The sequence below is a fragment of the Thalassophryne amazonica genome, chromosome 2 (assembly GCF_902500255.1).
Source record: "Thalassophryne amazonica chromosome 2, fThaAma1.1, whole genome shotgun sequence".
Lineage (NCBI taxonomy): Eukaryota > Metazoa > Chordata > Actinopteri > Batrachoidiformes > Batrachoididae > Thalassophryne > Thalassophryne amazonica.
In genome coordinates, this window is record NC_047104.1 from 77,283,476 (window position 1) to 77,303,047 (window position 19,572).

Below are 19,572 nucleotides of genomic sequence, written 5' to 3' on the forward strand. Positions count from 1 at the left end.
AATTCTCAAAAATAAAACACATACAATAAAATTTTAAAACAGCACGTAAAAACAACATGTCTGCTCCCCACGAGGTGTTAAAAGCCAGTTTAAATAAGTCTTTAACTTAGATTTAAAAAGTGCTTGGTCAGGAATAGTATGTAATTCAAGAGGTAGCTTGTTCCACAGTCTGGGGCCAGCTACCGCATAAAATCATCATTTATTTATTTGTCTGTCTTTCAGCAGGATTGTGTCAAAACGACTACACTGATGTGGACAGAATTTGCACCACAGATACATATTAGGGTATGTAAGACACCATTACATTTTGGAGGTGGTCTGGATTGGTGGACATCAGAAATTTCTTTCTCTTGTTCATTCTTTTTTTTTTCTTTTTTTTTACTCTTATGAGTCTGGGTCATGGTGGAAGGAGATCAAGCAGCTCCTTCCACTCTTCCCTATCCTCAGCCAAGTCCTGTAACTCTTTCCGGGGAATCTTGATCCATTCCAAGCCAACTGGTGGGAAATACAGGAGAATGCAGTTACACAATACAATATGCTTAAAACTCACTGCTATCTGTTTTTCGAGCTGTTACTTCAGTAATGCTGAATTTTCTAAAATTACAGGATGGTTTAGGTTAGTGTACATGATTGCTGTCATTGTGGATGGTGTTTATTTTGTTTCTTCGTCATCGGCATACTGTCAAGCTGCAGCAGCTGCAGGAATGCTATATTACTGCATGTAACGTCGTGTGATACAGAAACCAGAGAGAATGAGGGCCGCAGGCAGGGTCGAAGTTCAGTCAGTGGGCCCCTGTAGTCAGTGTCGTCTCCCTTCAAGGAATTGTTTTTGTGAGCTGCACTTCAGCAAACTAAATGCTGGTTTGCTGATTAAATGGAAGATTTTGTTCAAAGATATCTTTGATATGTTAACCTCAGTAAAGGCTGTACATATTAGTGTGACGTCATTTCAATTATTTTGTTTGAAAGCTTTAAGATTTAAATTGCATGCTTGCCACAAGTGTGTGAACAAAAGTTTGTATTTCTGCTAAAGGCCTAGTTCACAAATAATGAAGCCAAAGTGACATTCATTTATTCATTCATCTTCTACCGCTTAGTCCAATTAAGGGTCACGGGGGGCTGGAGCCTATCCCAGCAGTCATAGGGTGCGAGGCGGGGTACACCCAGGACAGGACGCCAGTCTGTCGCAGGGCCACAAATAGACAAACAGACACACACACACACCTACGGACAATTTTCTAAAGATGCCAATCCACCTAACCCGCATGTCTTTGGATGTGGGAGGAAACCGGAGCACCCGGAGGAAACCCACGCAAACACGGGGAGAACATGCAAACTCCACACAGAAAGGCCACGGGAACTGAACCCACAACCTTCTTGCTGTGAGGCAACAGTGCTAACCACTAAGCCACCGTGCTGCCCCCAAAGTGACATAACCAAAATTTAAAAGTGGTATTTTTTGTGAAATGTTATCATTTTAGGTATGTTATATATCAGAGTTTCAATATTTCTGTTGGTCTCGGTTCAGTCATTGCAAGAAATTATCAGTGCATATATACTATAATGTGCTAGAGCGTTACACTTGCGACAACAGTTGGAGGTATCTTCTTTAGTCTGCAGAAGCCTGAAACAAAGAAATTCTGTCCATTAGTTCCTGGTATTATTGAACAAGTAATATAATTATTCTGTTGAAGCAGAGTAGGAGATATCGCTAAGGTCTTGACACAAATATATCAAGGACTTATTCTCAGCGTTACACTTGCGACAGTTTTGCCTTGCTTTAGAAACATGATGTTTTTTCTCAGAAATGACATTTCTACCTTTACAAAAATGTATTACTGTGTTTTAGTATGACGCACAAACAGACAAAATACAAGGTTATTTCTTTAACATTCAACTTTAAATGATAATGCTAAATATCAGTGTCACACAAAATTGATGAAAAAAGTGCTATTTTTGGGGTAAATTTCATGCATATCTCTGGAATGGTGCAGAATTTTTTCATGAAATTTTCAGTACCTGTCAAAGAGACTATAGGGAACTCAGTGCAAAATAAAATAATGGCTTGTTCATGACAAATGTAATGCAAATCAGCAGCTAGGCTTCATTATTTTTGAACTAGGCCTAAACCATGTTGAAAATGTGTTGAAGTAATAAATGAAGCTTTGGTTGGAATGGTTCATTCTGTCTTGCATGTTTAAAAAATATGACACTGCAGCAACGTGTGCAGCTGGTGTTCACTGTTGTGAAATTATTTCTTCATCGCTTTTCTCTGCAATTAAACCACTTCTGGAGAAATATGCAAATTTTACCTCACCACCAGAATGCATGTTGTAAAACCTGTTTAGTGCAACTCAAGCATGTAATGATCTTGAACCACTTCATTTTATTTTACACATAATTCAAGCATCAATGTTTTTATTAATTAAGCAAAATCAATTTTGTTGATTTAATGTTGAATTTCAAAATATATGAAGTGAACAGCAATTATTTCATTTACTGAGTGGAATTTAATAACTTAAAGTGTGGAGTACATCTGCCAACAAACCATATCTGTTCTTAACAAGTAAGATAGGAAGAATATGAACAACATGTCAAATTTTGAGTTCACTACCATTTTCAGTCCTTTGTGGAAGGCAGAACACACTAGATAGACCATCTAATAGCAAATTAGTTTATTTAGTTTAATTAATGTCTAAAGATGGTACAAAACACTATTTTCACAAAATATGAAAAGGTCAGTATTTTGTGGGGCTGTAAGGAAGCATAAATGCAACACCATATTGGCTACACATCATCTTGAGATATAGAAGAATACTCAGAATATGCCCAGAAAATGGGCATATTTTGTAGGTCGTTCAAAATTAGAATATTTTTAACAACTATAGATTTTGCTCCAAATAGCCTGATTTATGATTTGACTATAGATATGCTCTAACACATCATAAATCGTGGTGCAAAAAATTAGACTGCTATAGCTCGTGTATTTCTTTGATTTTTTTTTAGCAATCAGAAATTTTGGAATTTCTACCATTTTCAGACCTCTGGGAAAACAGATAGACCAAAACTAAGTCAACTTGCCCACACTCTACATCAAATGTATGAGGTAAACAAAAGATTATCATTTGGAGAGTATATCCGCCAACAAACCAAATCTTACTTATTCTTAACAAGTAAGATATGAACCATATGACGAATATGAATAGCATGTCAAATTTTGGGCTTGCTACCATTTTTAGGCCTTTGTGGATGGTAGAACACACCAGATAGACCAAAACTGGCTCAAGTTGCCCACACTCTACACCAAATGTTAGCTCTAAATGAGCAGTTTCACATCTGTGACTCTTATAGCAAGTGAGTTATTCAAGTCTAAAATTCGTACAAATCACCATTTCATACACCAAAACTTGCTAGGGCTGTAAGGAAGCTTAAACTCAGCACCGTATTTGTTACACATCATCTTGAGTTATGTAAGAATACATGGTAAAAATATGAATTTGATGCTCAGTTGTCCACATTTTCATCTGGGTTGCAGAAAATGGGCATATTTTGAAATTCCTTCAAAATTACAGTTGTTTGTAAAAGTTTGGGCACCCCTGATGATTTCCATGATTTTCCTTTATAAATCATTGGTTGTTTGGATCAGCAATTTTAGTTAAATATATCATATAGCAGACAAACATGATATTTGAGAAGTGAAATGAAGTTTATAGGATTTACAGAACGTATGCAATAATTCTTTAAACAAAATTAGGCAGGTGCATAAATTTGGGGACCCCAACAGAAAAAATATATCAATATTTAGTATATCCTCCTCTTGCAGAAATAGCCTCAACGCTTCCTATAGCTTCCAATCAGAGTCTGGATTCTGGTTGAAGGTATTTTGGACCATTCTTCTTTACAAAACATCTCAGGTTTGTTGGTTTCCGAGCATGGACAGCCCGCTTAAAATCACACCACAGATTTTCAATAATATTCAGGTCTGGGGACTGAGATGGGTATTCCAGAACATTGTACTTGTTCCTCTGCATGCCTTAGTAGATTTTGAGCAGTGTTTAGGGTCATTGTGTTGTTGAAAGATCCAGCCCTGGTGCAACTTCCTTCAACTTTGTCACTGATTCTTGAACATTGTTCTCAAGAATCTGCTGATATTGACTGGAATCCATGTGACCCTCAACTTTAACAAGATTCTCAGTACCTGCACTGGCCACTCAGCACAATGGAACCACCGCCAAATTTTACTGTAGGTAGCAAGCGTTTTTCTTGGAATGCTGTGTTCTCTTTCCACCATGCATACCGCCCCTTGTTATGTCCAAATAACTCAATTTTAGTTTCATCAGTCACCAGCACCTTCTTCCAAAATGAACCTGGCTTGTCCAAATGTGCTTTAGCATACCTCAAGCGACTGTTTGTGGCGTGTACTCAGTAAAGGCTTCCTCTGCATTACAGCATCATACAGTATCTCTTTGTGCAAAGTGCTCTGTATAGTTGAACGATGCACAGATACACTATCTGCAGCAAGATCATGTAGTAGGTCTTTGGAGCATGTCTGTGGGTTGACTATGACTGTTCTCACCAGCCTTTGCTTCAGCTTATCTGAGATTTTTCTTGGCCTGCCACTTCAAGCCTTAAGTAGTACTGTGTCTGCGTTCTTCCATTTCCTCACTATGTTCCTCACAGTGGAAACTGACGGCTGAAATCTCTGAGATAGCTTTTTGTATCCTTCCCCTAAACCATGATGTTGAACAAGCTTTGTTTTCAGGTCATTTGAGAGTTGTTTAGAGGCTCCAATGTTGTCACTCATTAGAAGAGATGCAAAGAGGGGAAACATTTGCAAATGGCCACCTTAAATACCCTTTCACATGATTGGATTCACCTGTGTAAGGAGGTCAAGGGTCAATGAGCTTACAAACCTATTTTGTGTTCCAGTAATTAGTGCTAAATTTATTCAAATCAGTAAAATGACAAGGGTGCCCAAATTTATCCACCTGCCTAATTTTGTTTAAATAATTATTGCACACTTTCTTTAAATACTATAAACTTAATTTTACTTCTCAAATATCAGTGTGTTCGTCTGCTATATGATATATTTCTGATCCAGACAACCAATGATTTATAAAGGAAAATCATGGAAATTATCAGGGGTGCCAAAACTTTTGCATACAACTGTAGCAGATTTCTAATGACTATAGAGTTTGCGCCAGACAACTCGACGTTATGATTTGATTGTAAAGATATGCTGTAACACATCCAAAATCATAGACTTCCCTAGCTAGTGTATTTCTTTGATTTTTGAGCAATCATAAATATGAACATGTCATATTTTCAACTTGTTACCTTTTTCAGTCCTTTGTGAAAGTCTGATCACACTAGACAGACCAAAACAGACTAAATATTCCCACTCTACACTGACAGTCAGCCCATGGTGAGCAGTTTGACACCTGAATAGTTAACAGCAAGCTAGTTATTAACATCTAAAGTTGGTACAAGCACCATTTTCACAAAATGTGAAAAATTCACCAAAATTTCCAGGGGTTGTAACTTCAAACCTTTTCAAGATACAGGCCAAATATCTCATTTCATCCTAACTTTGGAATATGAATGACATATTAAATTGACAGAACAGGGTGAGGAGTGACCTTGGAAATATTTTTAAAACTGGGTGATTTGAAAGGAATAACGCAGTTGTCTGCAGACTTCCGCAACAGAATTGTCCAGAGGCACAACTCTCTGGCAGGATACAAAAACGTTTCTGTTGCTTTGAAGGTCCCAATGAGCACAGTGGCCTCCATCATCCATAAATGGAAGCAGTTCTGATCCTAGAGCTGGCCGCCTGTCTAAACTGAGGGATCGGGGGAAAAGGGCCTTTCAGGGAGGTGACCAAGAACTGGATGGTCACTCAGAGCTCTGGCATTCCTCTGTGGAGAGAAGAGAACCTTCCAGAAGGACAACCATCTCTGCAACAATCCATCAATCAGGCCTGTCTCGTAGAGTAGCCAGACAGAAGCCACTCCTTAGTAAATGGCACATGGCAAACTGCCTGGAGTTTCCCAAAAGGCATCTGAAGGACTCTCAGACCATGAGAAACAAAATTCTCTTGTTTGAGGAGACAAAGATTGAACTCTTTGGTGTGAATACCAGGCATCATGTTTGGATGAAACCAGTCACCATCCCTACAGTGAAGCATGGTGGTGGCAGCATCATGCTGTGGGAATGTGTTTCAGTGGCAGGAACTGGGACACTGGTCAGGATTGAGGGAAAAATGAATGTAGGAATGTACAGAGACATCCTGGATGAAAACCTGCTCCAGAGCGCTCTTGACCTCAGACTGAGGTGACGATTCATCTTTCAGCAGGACAATGACCCTAAGCACACAGCCAAGATATCAAAGGAGTGGCTTCATGACAACTCTGTGAATGTCCTTGAATGGCCCAGCCAGAGCCCAGACCTGAATCTGATTGAACATCTCTGGAGAGATCTGAAAATGGCTGCGCACCAACTCTCCCAATCAAACCCGATGGAACTTGAAAGATGCTGCAAAGAGGAATGGGCAAAACCGCCCAAAGATAGGTGCACCAAGCTTGTGGCATCATATTCAAGAAGACTTGAGGCTGTAATTGCTGCTAAAGGTGCATCAATGAAGTATTGAGCAAAGCGTGTGAATACTTATGTACATGTGATTTCTTAGTTTTTTGTTACCGCCACCAATGAAGCTGGAGGAGGTTATGTTTTCACCTGTTTGTTTTTTTGTGAACAGCCTGGAGCCCACAATTTTTCATATATAGTTATGATTTTGTTTTTTTGTTTTTTTTTTTTTTACTGAAGATTCATATCCTCATAGGCAAGAACAGGTTTGGTTTTCAAGGTCACAAGTCAAAAGTCAAAGTCCAGAAAAAGTCTTGGAAAAATCCCTATCTTTAACATTGAACAAATTTTTAAAAATTCATAACTCTGTCAAAAAAGATGAAATTTCTTTCATATTATGAGAGCATTATGTAAGATGGCATCCTTTATGGATTGACACAGTTTAATCTGGATCTGATCCAGATTACAGATTTTATGGCCATTAAAATTTAACATTGAAAACCCCATATATATTTTACATTATATCTTAATCAAACATGCCCCAATTGCTCTCATATTTGAAAGTGAGGTGCAGACTGGCACTCACTATCGCCTGACAAAGTTTGATCTGGATCTGATCTGGTTGTGGATTTTGTGGACATTTGCATTTAATATTGAAAAACTTTATTCATGTTGTCATTATTGGGGGTGTTGTGAGTAGAATTTTGCAGGGCAAAAATTTATTTCATCCATTTTGGAATAAGCCTTGTGGAAAAAGATAAGCACTGTGAATACTTTCCGGATGCGCCGTATATGCTCTGTTAATTTTGGTAAATTACAAGATTGTAGCACTTATTGTTTTTCAGTTATTGTTCTAACAATGGAGGGGATGATTCCTATCTTTTGATTGACAAAATCAGTAGAGCTTCCATTCCCCATATTGATATGAAAATGTAGATAAACTCAGCCACATAGCCACACATGCTTTTGTGACGTGAACATTATTTTAAACTGTTGGATGCCAACAGGAAGCACATGAACGTCCTTTGATGTGATAGGTGTTTACAGTCTGTGACATTTTAGCTCTGCTTCCACCTGGTGGTCTTAAATGAACATGAGCTGTCTCATTTCAGGAGGAGGAGGGTGAATGTGAAGTCATGTGAAGTCTTTTGATTGGAAGAAGGAGGAGGAGGAGGTGGGGAGCTGTCCATCAGAAACAACTGATTTAATGAGTGTGAAGTAAACCTACCGACTCACACACCTGGACTGAACACCTTTGTGCACCTGAACTGTTTCTGAGGGAACTGCCTGTGTGTCAGGTCACAAAACACAACCAAGGTAGGAGAATGAACATCAGCTGCTTCCTGCAGCGTGTGTGTGTGTGTGTGTGTGTGTGTGTGTGTGTGTGTGTGTGTGTGTGTGTGTGTGTGTGTGTGTGTGTGTGTGTGTGTGTGTGTGTGTGTGTGGACACAACCATTGATAATCAAAGAAAAAAAAGAAGACTTTTAGTGTGTGTGTGTGTGTGTGTAGCATGCAACAGTCAGGCCGGCTGAGGCTGAGGCCGTGGCTAGAGGAGCAAATTCAGTCTGGGAAATACCCAGGAGTCAGCTGGCTGGATCAGGTGGGCCATTAGTACTACTACAACAACTAATAATAATAATAATAATATAAAAACAAGCAGGATCACAAAGTTTGGAGTAATGATCAACAGAATGTGTTCGTATTGTTATTGTATTTATTTTATAATTCTCTTCTATTCTGTTCTGTCCCAGTCAGCACGAATCTTCCAGATCCCGTGGAAACATGCCGCCCGTCATGGTTGGAGTATTGACCGAGACGCTACTCTATTCAGGAGTTGGGCCGTGCACACTGGTAAGAGTGTGTTTTACTCATACACACACAGCTGCACACTTCATGCAGACATTTTTTCTACTTCTGTGACCTATAGGGAACAGACGTTTACGTATGGACGCCTGATGAATGATCCAGTCCACACTCTTTTTTTTTTTTTTTTATCCAGAAAGACACATTGAATTTGTGAATATAGAAAGACTTTTCTTGTTGTATTCGAAATAAAACATTCCAAGTTATAGTAAACATTTTAACACATCACGCGCACAAACATGACATCCAAGTGTTGCGTTGAATGTTTTGCTCATTAACTTTAAATATGATAAAACCTGGAAAAAAAAAATCCCACCCTTCGAGACCGAGCGTCATACTGGCATGACTAATGTCCTTTTAAACAAGAATAAGAAAATTCATGAAGAACAATTGTAATTAAAAAAGCAGAGCAGTTGCCATTTATTTCAGTTATTGGGATGTGATGTGTTTTCAGAATATGTGGTGATGGACAGGAAAACATTGTTTCCTGACCCAACACATTCCTTCATCATGCTGATATTGTAAAATACAAAAACTAAACCAGCACACAAAAGCATGTTTAAAATCATCTTGGTAGAGGTTATGTAGTGGGTGCATGCTGATTTACTGTGTCTCTGCTGCACATCATATTACCAACTCAATCCAGTTATGACAGAAATTATAATTCTGTGGCAAATTAATGAAATTAACCAAACAACAAAGCCACTGATTAGAGTTCATATCTCAGCCAGGCCTCTCACAGAGTTAAAAATGTATTTATGTAGTAAGTCCCTTTGGCTGCTCCCTTGTTTTCACTCAGGGTCACCACAGCAAATCCAAGGTGGATCTGCATGTTGAATTGGCACAGGTTTTACACCGGATGCCCTTCCTGACGCAACTCCACATTATATGGAGAAATGTGGCAGGGGTGGGATTTGAACCCGGAACCTTCTGCACTGAAACCAAGTGCATTAACCACTTGGCCACCACCCCTGCTGTGGTTTATATATATCTTCTTATGAAGTTCTTATGCTTCAGTCAGGATTCAGTGTTGTTCAAAGTTCAATCTAATGCAGTTAAAATGAGTCATTCCAAAGGTGCACTGGTCTGTGTCAAAGTTTTGTTTTGTTTTTAAACTAAAAACTAAAGATTTATCCACAAGACTCGGTATGGGATGATGGAACTTTAGTAGTCAGTTATTAATTGGTTCCGTTGTTTGAAGTTAGTGCAGGTGGCTTTGCAGAATGTCTAACCTCCACACTTCAGTCATGGGAAGATCACTCGTGCCTTGTGACTGCAGCTGCATCACATCGTGGGAAGCTCCACGTCAGTTACTGTGAACATTGACCAGACGTATCATGTTGCTGCCAAGAACAGTCCCTCAAAACATCAAGAAAACCGGTTATCATGGGAAGTGTAAAACATAATAATAATAATGAAACGGGGGATTTTTTTTTTTTTTAATCGTTAAAAAAACAATGTTGAGATCAAAATTAAATTAGGTCAGGCCTGGGAGCATGTGTTGATGCCACACGCTGTAACATCCACCACAGCACAGTACCATCTTGGGTCTTGGGTCTCGGTCCATTCCCACCTCTCAAAATTAACCCTCCCTCTGCTGTAGTCATGTGATACATGGGTGCCCCCTTTTCCTTCTCAGTCACTGGGGTCATCAACACCGAGGCACCTGCATGCTGTCCAAAATGTCCTGGCTAATGCTTCCTCACATCACAAATGATACAGCTTAGTCTCCCAAAGTAACCCCTCATTTGACACAAAGTAATTCCAGCAGTACCAATGGATCCTCTGAAGATACTGCGTACTAAGGACAAATTGTCGTCATCTTAGGTCGCTGGATAGTGTCCAAGTTTCACAGCCATACAGTAAGACAGGAAGCACCAGGACCCTCAAAATCTGGACCTTCTTTCAAAGATATCAGCATCACCAAACACCTCATGTGTGAAACAGTGATGCCTTTTGGTAAAAGCAACAAATTGTTTGTAGTAGTAGTAGTAGTAATTAGATACAGTTGTATGCAAAAGTTTGGGCACCCCTGATAATTTTCATGATTTTCCTTTATAAATCATTGGTTGTTTGGATCCAGACTCTCTTTGGAAGCTATAGGAAGTGTTTTGAGGCTGTTATTTCTGCAAAAGGAGGATCTACTAAATATTGATGTTTTTTTTTTTTCTGCTGGGTGCCCAAATTTATGCACCTGCCTAATTTTGTTTAAAGATTTATTACACACTTTCTGTAAATCCTATAAACTTCATTTCACTTCTCAAATATCACTGTGTTTGTCTGCTATATGTTATATATAACTGAAATTTCTGATCCAAACAACCAATGATTTATAAAGGAAAATCAGGAAAATGATCAGGGGTGCCCAAACTTTTGCATACAACTGTATCATGCTATCCTCAGTTTCTGACCTGAGGATAATCAATAGTAACACCCCAGATGGCTGCCATACTGTTCCAGAATATCTTCAAAATGTTTTTATTACTGTGTTTCATACAAACACAAATTAAGTGTTGTTTTCTTACGCACTGAATCCATTCCAACTAAAATTACATTGACTTAAAAACTAAGGACGGCACAATATCTTTATTATTATTATTATTATTATTATATCAAACAATGTCTGTACAAAATTTGGAGCCTTTACCATAAAACACAATTGCAGTAATATTTTTACACAGGATGTTTTTAGTTTTTTATAATCTCTGCAGATAAAAATTGTAAACTACTCAATATATCAAAAAGGACTCTACAGAGCGTATAACATCACTATTCAGGTAAGATCATCAATGTCCAGGCAGACTAATTATTAAAAGGTTGAGCAACACAGTGAAAGTTTTTTGATATCTCTGAAGACAAAACAAATATGATGACCGTCACCACAGAAAGACATTTTTCTCATGCTGTGGAAAAGGATTGACACCCAACAAACAATCAAAAATGGGAGTGCTTGATGTTTTCTTCATTACTGTGTCATAATAATCATCATTGTCCAAACCTCATTATTCCAACATCTATAACTGTACCACTTGTGGCATTCAAACCCATGATGTTGATCTTGACATAAGCAATCCATATTTGAACTTGTCTGAAATCGTATGCCAAAAGATATAAACCGGTAAAATTTGGTGCTAAAGTGTTAAGCTGTTGCCAAGGTGTCACACATACAAATTTGGCTCGTAACAGGTCAGAAACAGTAACCTCCCGTGCTTTCACACAGACCTCTTTTTGTTTGTGCTCTTGCCCACTTCAGGACGGTACCATCCGGGTAAAGACAAGCCCGACCCTAAGACGTGGAAAGCCAACTTTCGCTGTGCTTTGAATTCTTTGCCTGACATCTGTGAGCTTCGGGAGCACAGCAGGAAAAGAGGCAGTAATGCCTACAGGGTCTACAGGATGCTGCCCAGCGCACAGACGCACAGACGCAGCAGGCGAGGTAAGCTGCTACTGCAGAGGCAAGCAGGCACTCGCCTCTACGCTCCTTCTGTTGAACCCCAAACATTTCAAGGATTCGTAAATGGAGTGGGCCACGGCCTAAACTTAATCTAAAGTCGGGGTCTTTTAGTGAAGATTAGGGCTGGTGGCCGGCGATCACCTTATTATTTCTTCTGTTTTTCTTGTTGTTTAATGCTGACAAATTATACTGTATTTGTTGTCTTTCTGTCGCCTCATTCTGTTTTTTCTCTCTGTTTGAGGTGTGGCTCCATCCAGAGATGGGAATTGGTGTCTTCTTCTGTAGGTCTCCTGTCCTGTGCACCAGCATGGACTCCCAAAATTTCCTGTTGATTTGTTTTGTAAATTGTATCAGTAACATGACCCAGACAGAAGTTAGCCCCTTTGAGTCTGGTCTGCTTGAGGTTTCTTCCTTATTACTGTTGCCTGTGTGCTTGCTCTGGGGGTTGGTAAGGTTAGGCCTTATTTGTGTGAAGCACCTTGAGGCAACTTTGTTGTGATTTGGTGCTATAAAAATGAAATGAATTAAATTGAGGATGCTGGCAGTGGTGCTGGACAGGGTTGAACTACTCTCCTGTCTTCTCAGGCCTGCAGTTGTTCAGCAGGTCTAGGGACAAACAGACGTGTTTAGAAGACACTGGAAGGGATGATGCGTACTTCATACATCCCTGGCAGCCCACAGCAGCAAGATGCACATCAGACACGCCACAGAAAGTGGAGATGTTTGCAGAAGACCATTCTGCACCGGGTGAGAGGTTTGCTGTATCTCCAGGTGTTGATGGTGAAGATGTTGCTCCTGCAGCTGCGTGAGAATGATGATGATGATTGTCGTCGTGCAGGGATGTCGGAGCTCTATGCAGAGGATCAGGAGAAGAATGAAGGTGTTCTTAAGGTATCAGGCTTTTACACAATCATGTGGTTTATCACCATAGTCACAGTGGTTGGATCAGTTACAGGACAGACCCACTGTGCAGCTGACTGAGCCCGTGTCCACACATTGGGCCTCATGTATCAAAGTTGCGCACTTGTGGCGTAAATTTACGGTGTAAATTTGAAGTACACCAAAGTTTCCGTGACATGTATCAAGCAGTGCGTACCTGCCCAGTTCCGGCGTACGCCTGACGTGACCTTGATAAATGCGGCAGGTGAAAACAATCGTAATTATAATAAACACGCCCATAAATATGCAGACTCCGTTTCAGACACATCCTCATTTTACGACACGGAAGCCAGGAAGACCGCAAAGAAAAAGAACTCCACCAATCACGACGCGTGCCAATTGAGTGTCAAAAGTGGCCATCGTATTAATTGTTTTGTAGTATAATCAAAAAGTGTTACAGTGGTCCCTCGTTTATCGCGGGAGTTACGTTCTAAAAATAGCCCGTAATAAGTGAAGTCCGCGACGTAGTCAGCGTTACTTTTTATAATATTATAGATGTTTTAAGGCTGTAAAACCCCTCACTACACACTTTATACACTTTTCTCAATCAGGCATGAACATTTTCTCACTTTTCTCTCGTGTGTAAACACTCTCAAAGTTCAAACCTTAGTAGAAAAATAAGACCAACCTGTTTTCAGGCCCAAACATTTGTTTGAGAAATAAAAATAGAACGTTTTCCTATAAATAATTTTGATGGCTTTTAGAACTAACAAATTTAATTTTAACGATCAGCCTACGAGGTTGGACACATAAATTATTAATAGTGACTGACCAGTATTTCACAGTTCCTCTGATCGCGCCTCTTTGTCCTGACGCCACGCCTTTTCCACTGAGTCAAACCTCGCTGCAGGTGTCTTTTTCCGAGTGAAGAACACAGTTATGGGTAGTTGTTGGCGCTCTTTTTTCTTCTGGGCGAGAAGATTCTTATAAACAGACACACAGAACACTGTAAAAAAAAAAGCATGTAAAATTGGACTAAAAATCTCCGGCCGCGAAAGGTGAACGGCGTTATAGCGAGGGACCACTGTATTCTCTTTTCACATGTCAATAATTCTTGACATGTGGATATTTGCTCGCTCAATTAATAAGACACGCCTAATTTTTCAGATTTCTTTATTTTTAAAATGTATTTCTTTCTTTATTTTATTTTAACAAATGAATGGAGAAAACAAAACCTGATTGCAGCACGGGCGAAGGGAATGACAACACTACAGTTGTAATTATCCATTTCACAGTCTAAAACGGTCACACCACATAAAGTTAAGCTCAGCGCTGCTCTGGAGAAAAGGTGAGCAGCGCTTTCTTTGCAGTCAGCGCTGTGGCCACGGATCATGCTCGATAGACCAACAATCCTGCAAAAGCGGGATTTGTATTAATTATTATGTAGTATAATCAAGAAAGTGTTATTTATGTAACATATGCATTGATTTGTATAATGACACTGTTTATCATGTTGATCATTTCCATTTATATGTGGATTCCAGCGCTGGTTCATTTTGGCGTATAATTTACACCACCTCTCGACCTGGTGTATATTTTCAGTGCAGCCGTACGCCAACAACCACATTGATAAATGCCAAGTAGCGCAGCCATTTTGGCGTACACCCCATATACGCTGAAATATCACCGTACAAAACGTTGATACATGAGGCCCATTGTGCATAATCTAACAGTTTATACGCCACAATGTTTTCAGCAGGTTTTGTGAAAACAGCGTTGAGTGAGGAGGCAAAGAGATATATGCATAGCTCCAATCCTTCATGCAGCTCCACCTCGAAATGTCACGCTCCCCATTTCAGACCAATCCAATCACCAGTTAGAAAAAAAGCCTTCTTGTAAAGTAACAAGATTCTTTAAAATATGTATTGGGTCCAACACATTTATCCACTAGAGTATCCATGTCATCTTTTATCTCACAATAATAATAATAATTCATTAACCACATCAAAAGCGTACTCCTTTTTTGCTGACTCTACCCCATAATACAAGGTTTTTAATTCAAGGTAAGACCCAACTGTTGTGCGGAAAGGTTTCCTGTTCTTGACTTTGTGAATGATGCTGTTATCTCTGATTGCAGCACTTGAGAAGCTGATTGAGGAATCACATATTCAGATAGGATTCAGATAGGATCATAACTTTTGGACATTTTTTGGTTCAGGTAAGGGTTGTGTATATGGTTGCACTGTGCCATTTTATGTTACAGAAATGAGATGGGTATCATATTAAAGTAGAGAAAATGAGCTTTTTAGAAATATATAGATGGATGTGGTTGATATTATACGTACAGGTGTTTAAAGAAGGTGAAAAAGTGCAAAAATTCGGCCCACGTACAGCACTCACGAGTAGCTTTTAACCTTTAGGTCAATACTGTGCCAAAAGGTACATCAGAAATGAGATATTTTCCTGTTACCACTCAAATTTCCACTAAGGACGTTATTGAGGTTGAAAAAAAATCAAGTGGCATTTGGTTGTGGGGGGTGGGTGCATGGTAGGCTATCTCAGCTCCTGGTCTAAGAGTATCTGTATTTGAAATTGTCCTGGATCAAAACTATGATCCAGGCTTTCAATGACTTCTGCCACTCAGCTGTCAGAAGTGTAGCTCTATACAGTGAAAGTGTCCTACTTTTAGAGACATTATTTATCAGTCATGACAGTCATGTCTCTTGGTAGCTTATGGGATCAGGAGATGCCTGGACAGAGGTGTCTTTAGGGTCCTGGTGCTTCCTGATGTACTGTGTGGTTCTGAGAGTTGGACTGTCCAGTGTCCTGAGGTGACGGCAGAGGGTCATTGGACACCTGGAATGACTCTGTGTCAAATGAGCGGTTACTTAGAGAAAATCAGATGTGGAGTATCACTTACGTTGTGAGGAAGCGTCATCTACAAGATTTTGACCAAGTGGCGCGTTTCACTGTGCCTGATCCAGCATGTAGACGCCTCAGTGTTGAGGACCCCAGCAGCTGGAGAAGGCAAAGAAGGCGCCTGTGCTTTTCCTGACTGCAGCAGACAGATGGTTATTTTTGAGCTGTAGGGATGGACTGGTTGTTTGACTGAGTGGTTGCCATCCAGGACCCAAGGCGGCTCTGCAGTGTGGTAGATGTGATGACACGAGGCATCAGCACATGCTCCCAGACCTGACAGCCTTGATTATTTTCTGAATAATCCTGATAGTAAAACAATAAGCCAACGATCCAGCACAAACAACAAAGCGTTGTTTGTTGGTGGAGACAAAAACCTCTTGTCCTGACAAAAATACATTTGATCCTGTGGGTGGATGCAACATTTCAGCACTCGGCTGTGCTGCAAATACAAAATCAGAATGATTGATTCTGAAATATCAAAGTGGCGCCGTCCTCGGCTGTGAAGAATGTCCATGATGTAGCACTGACAAATGCTGTGTTCTTCCTTTGATTGTCTGTAGCAGTAGTTTGACTGTCTGCAGGTGGCGCTCCAGTCATCAGTCTGGATTAACTGAGGTTATTTTGTCTCCTGTAGATTGTGGACCACTTCAGCAGCACTGAGATGTGGAACCAGAGTGGGAGCAGCGAGGATGGAGAGTGCACACACTGTGGGATCACTGGCACTGTAGGCCGTGTGTGTGTGATGCAGTCATCTAATTCAGCCATTTGGCATTTAAAAGTTCATTGTTGTCATTTATCCTGAACTAGTGATTAAGAAAAGAATAATTATGATGATAACAAAGCATATAGAAAGTCTGCACAAACTTTTATTATTAATAACATCAATTTTTTTTTTTTAAGTATGGTCTTTTCTCACAATGAAAGCAAATCTCTACAACATGACGTAAATCAAATAAAACCGGAGCACCACACTCTTAGAGCGCAAACCTCTACCAACACTAGTTTCCAATTCCACAAATTTTTACCTTGGAAAAATTTTTCAAGGTGAAAGTCCTGTTAGAAGTGGCTTTTCATAAGCTAAAATATAATACAACATATAGATCAAAAGGGGTTTTCAATGTTAAAAAGAATCAAATTTCTGCTAAATCCGCAGTACAGATCAGATGCGGATCAGTCTTAGTCTGTTAATTGAGAGTGCCAGTTTGCATCTCATTGTTACAAATGAGAGTGATAGAGGCACATTTGACTGAGATATAACGCAAATGTACACCAAGTGGGCTTTTGAATATTAATTCAAATGTCCATAAAATCCACAACCCCGGTATCGCAGACCCAACGGTCTCTCCCAAAATTGGTCCGCCCTGCCTGCATCATTTGGGACCACAGCCAAAGCTATAAAAGGGATTCTAAAGTCAGTTTTAAACAGAAATGGGCGATAATCGGAGAGTCACTATTGACACTTTGAAATGACGGAGGCACAGTGAACACAGCAGCTAGCAGCTCATCTGGCTGCAGCGCTCTGATCGCTTCCTCCATCTTTTATGATGAAAATAAAGCTGAATTTATTGTTGTAGAAAAGCTTCAGATATCTGTCACTGAGATAGATGATGACTCGAGTGCAGTTTTAAACAGAAACGAGGCGATAATGGGTGAACCACAGCTGACGCACAGAAATGACTCATGCGCAGTGAAGGCAGGGTGGACCGATTTTTAGGGGGGGACCATTCAGTCAGCGACACCGGATTAGACCCAGATAAACCTTGTCAGTCAATAAAGGATACCATCCTAAATAACCCTCACAAATGTGAAATAAATTTGATATTTTTTGACAGTTATGAATTTTTGAAATTTGTCAATGTTAAAGAATTCCAAGATTTTTCCTGACTTTGACCTGAAAATTGAATCAGTTCTTGCCTATCTGGATATGAATCTTCACTAAAAATTTCATAACAGTATATCAAAAACTGTGGGCTCCAGGCTGTTCACAAACAGACAGACAAACGGGCAACAAACTTCATTGGAGGAAGTAATAATGGAACTGAAAAATAAATAAAACATCACTTTTACAGCCAATTTTGCTTTCAAAGGAGTTAGGGGATGGATACACAACATTTACACCAAATATCTCTTGTTGTTCAAATGAGCCAATCATTACCCCGCGTGCCTGTGGTAGTGCAGGACACTTTAATGACTGAGGGTCCTGACTTTGTAGAAATACTCTTGGATGTCTCCACATGGTTGACCTTTGGAGCAGATCGGTCAAACGTTAAGGTCAAGGTTGTCAAAAATACAGCTAGAAAACAAAAAACAAGAGCAATCAGAGATTTCTGACGTCCACCAATCCGAATCTGGAACACCTCCTAAAATTCAATGGAGTCTTACATGGCCTAATATGTATCCTGTGGTGAGAATCCGTGAAGTAGTTTTGACATAATCGTAAGCCTATATAGAAAAATCCTGAATCCGGATCCGGATGACCTCTAAATTTCAATGGTTGAATATGTAGCTGTGGTGCACATTTGGTGAGAATCCATGGAGTAGTTTTCACATAATCCTTCGAAGCCTATATAATGTGAAACTTGATCCAGATCACCTCCACAATTTATGGCATATTCCAATGGCCTCATATGTATCTGCTGTGAGAATTTGGTTGAGAATCCGTGAAGTTGTTTTGACATAATCCTTAAAGCCTATATAGAAAAATCCTGAATCCAGATATGGCCAAATATGTATCGTGGTGTAATTTGGTGAGAATCCATGCAGTAGTTTTGACGTAATCCGACTAACAGTAATCCTTCAAAGTTTATATGACGTGAACTTGATCCAGAATCCAGATCACCTCCAAAATTTAATGGGTTCTTTGATGGCCAATATCTATCTGTGGTGACAAAGTTCATCAAAATCTGTGCAGTATTTTTGACATAATCTTGCTAACAGACAGACAGCTAAATAAATGGCGAATTTATTCCAGCCTTGGTGAATGTAAACACCTTCTCAGGATATTCTCCTGACATGGTATGAGGCATCATCATAACATCACTAAATATCATGAAATGATGTCGCTATAGTCGGAAATCAAGATGTGACAATCAAGAAATGTCTGTAATGTAGACATTCAGCTTGAATTGTGTGAGACTGCATAGTGCAGCGTTTGCCTCCTGCATCACTACTTATACAGCTTCATGATGGAGCACAGCAGAAGGATTTTCTTTAAAAAGAAGTTTGCAGTTGACAGAAGGCAACCCTGGAGACTTAAGACCAATTTTCTTGTATGGAAATGGAGGCACTGTGTAGAAAAAAATATTGTAATTTTCTAAATGTTAATGCAATACTTTTTGTTAAACACTCCGAGAACATCTTCATTGTTTTATTTCAACTCTAGAAAAACGTATCCATTCAAAATACTTATGGTCCTGACTGCATGTTCATCCCCTGACTATTGGCTGGAAACAAAACAAAACTGAGATGTACACACTATGGAATTTATTACTTTGTGTTTCATATTTTTCTTATTTAATTTGATTCCATTTTAAATTAAGGCGTTTGTGTTCACTGTGAGGACAGCAAACATACATAAAATCTTTTACATATCAAGACCTGATTTTTAAAAATTTAATGTCGTCAAAAGTAAATATGTGAATGCCTAAGGGTGTGTGGACTATTTACTGCGTACTAGTTGACTAAATGACATGTCTACTTCGGTAAGAGTTCTAAACGTGTTATTTTGTTCTTTCAGGTGCTGGTGAGGAAAACCTCCACTCCGTGCACACAGAGAGCTACAGTGACCTTCTTGGCCCAAACTACACCAAGGAATTATCTGATTGGTCCACACTTCACCAGACATTGACCCCTTAGATGTGCAGTCTAACTGG

At 39.5% G+C, this 19,572-nt stretch overlaps 1 pseudogene; it reads left to right on the forward strand.

The window, feature by feature from the left end:
- The first annotated feature begins 7,309 nt into the window (after positions 1-7,309).
- LOC117526201 lies at positions 7,310-19,572 on the forward strand (annotated as a pseudogene).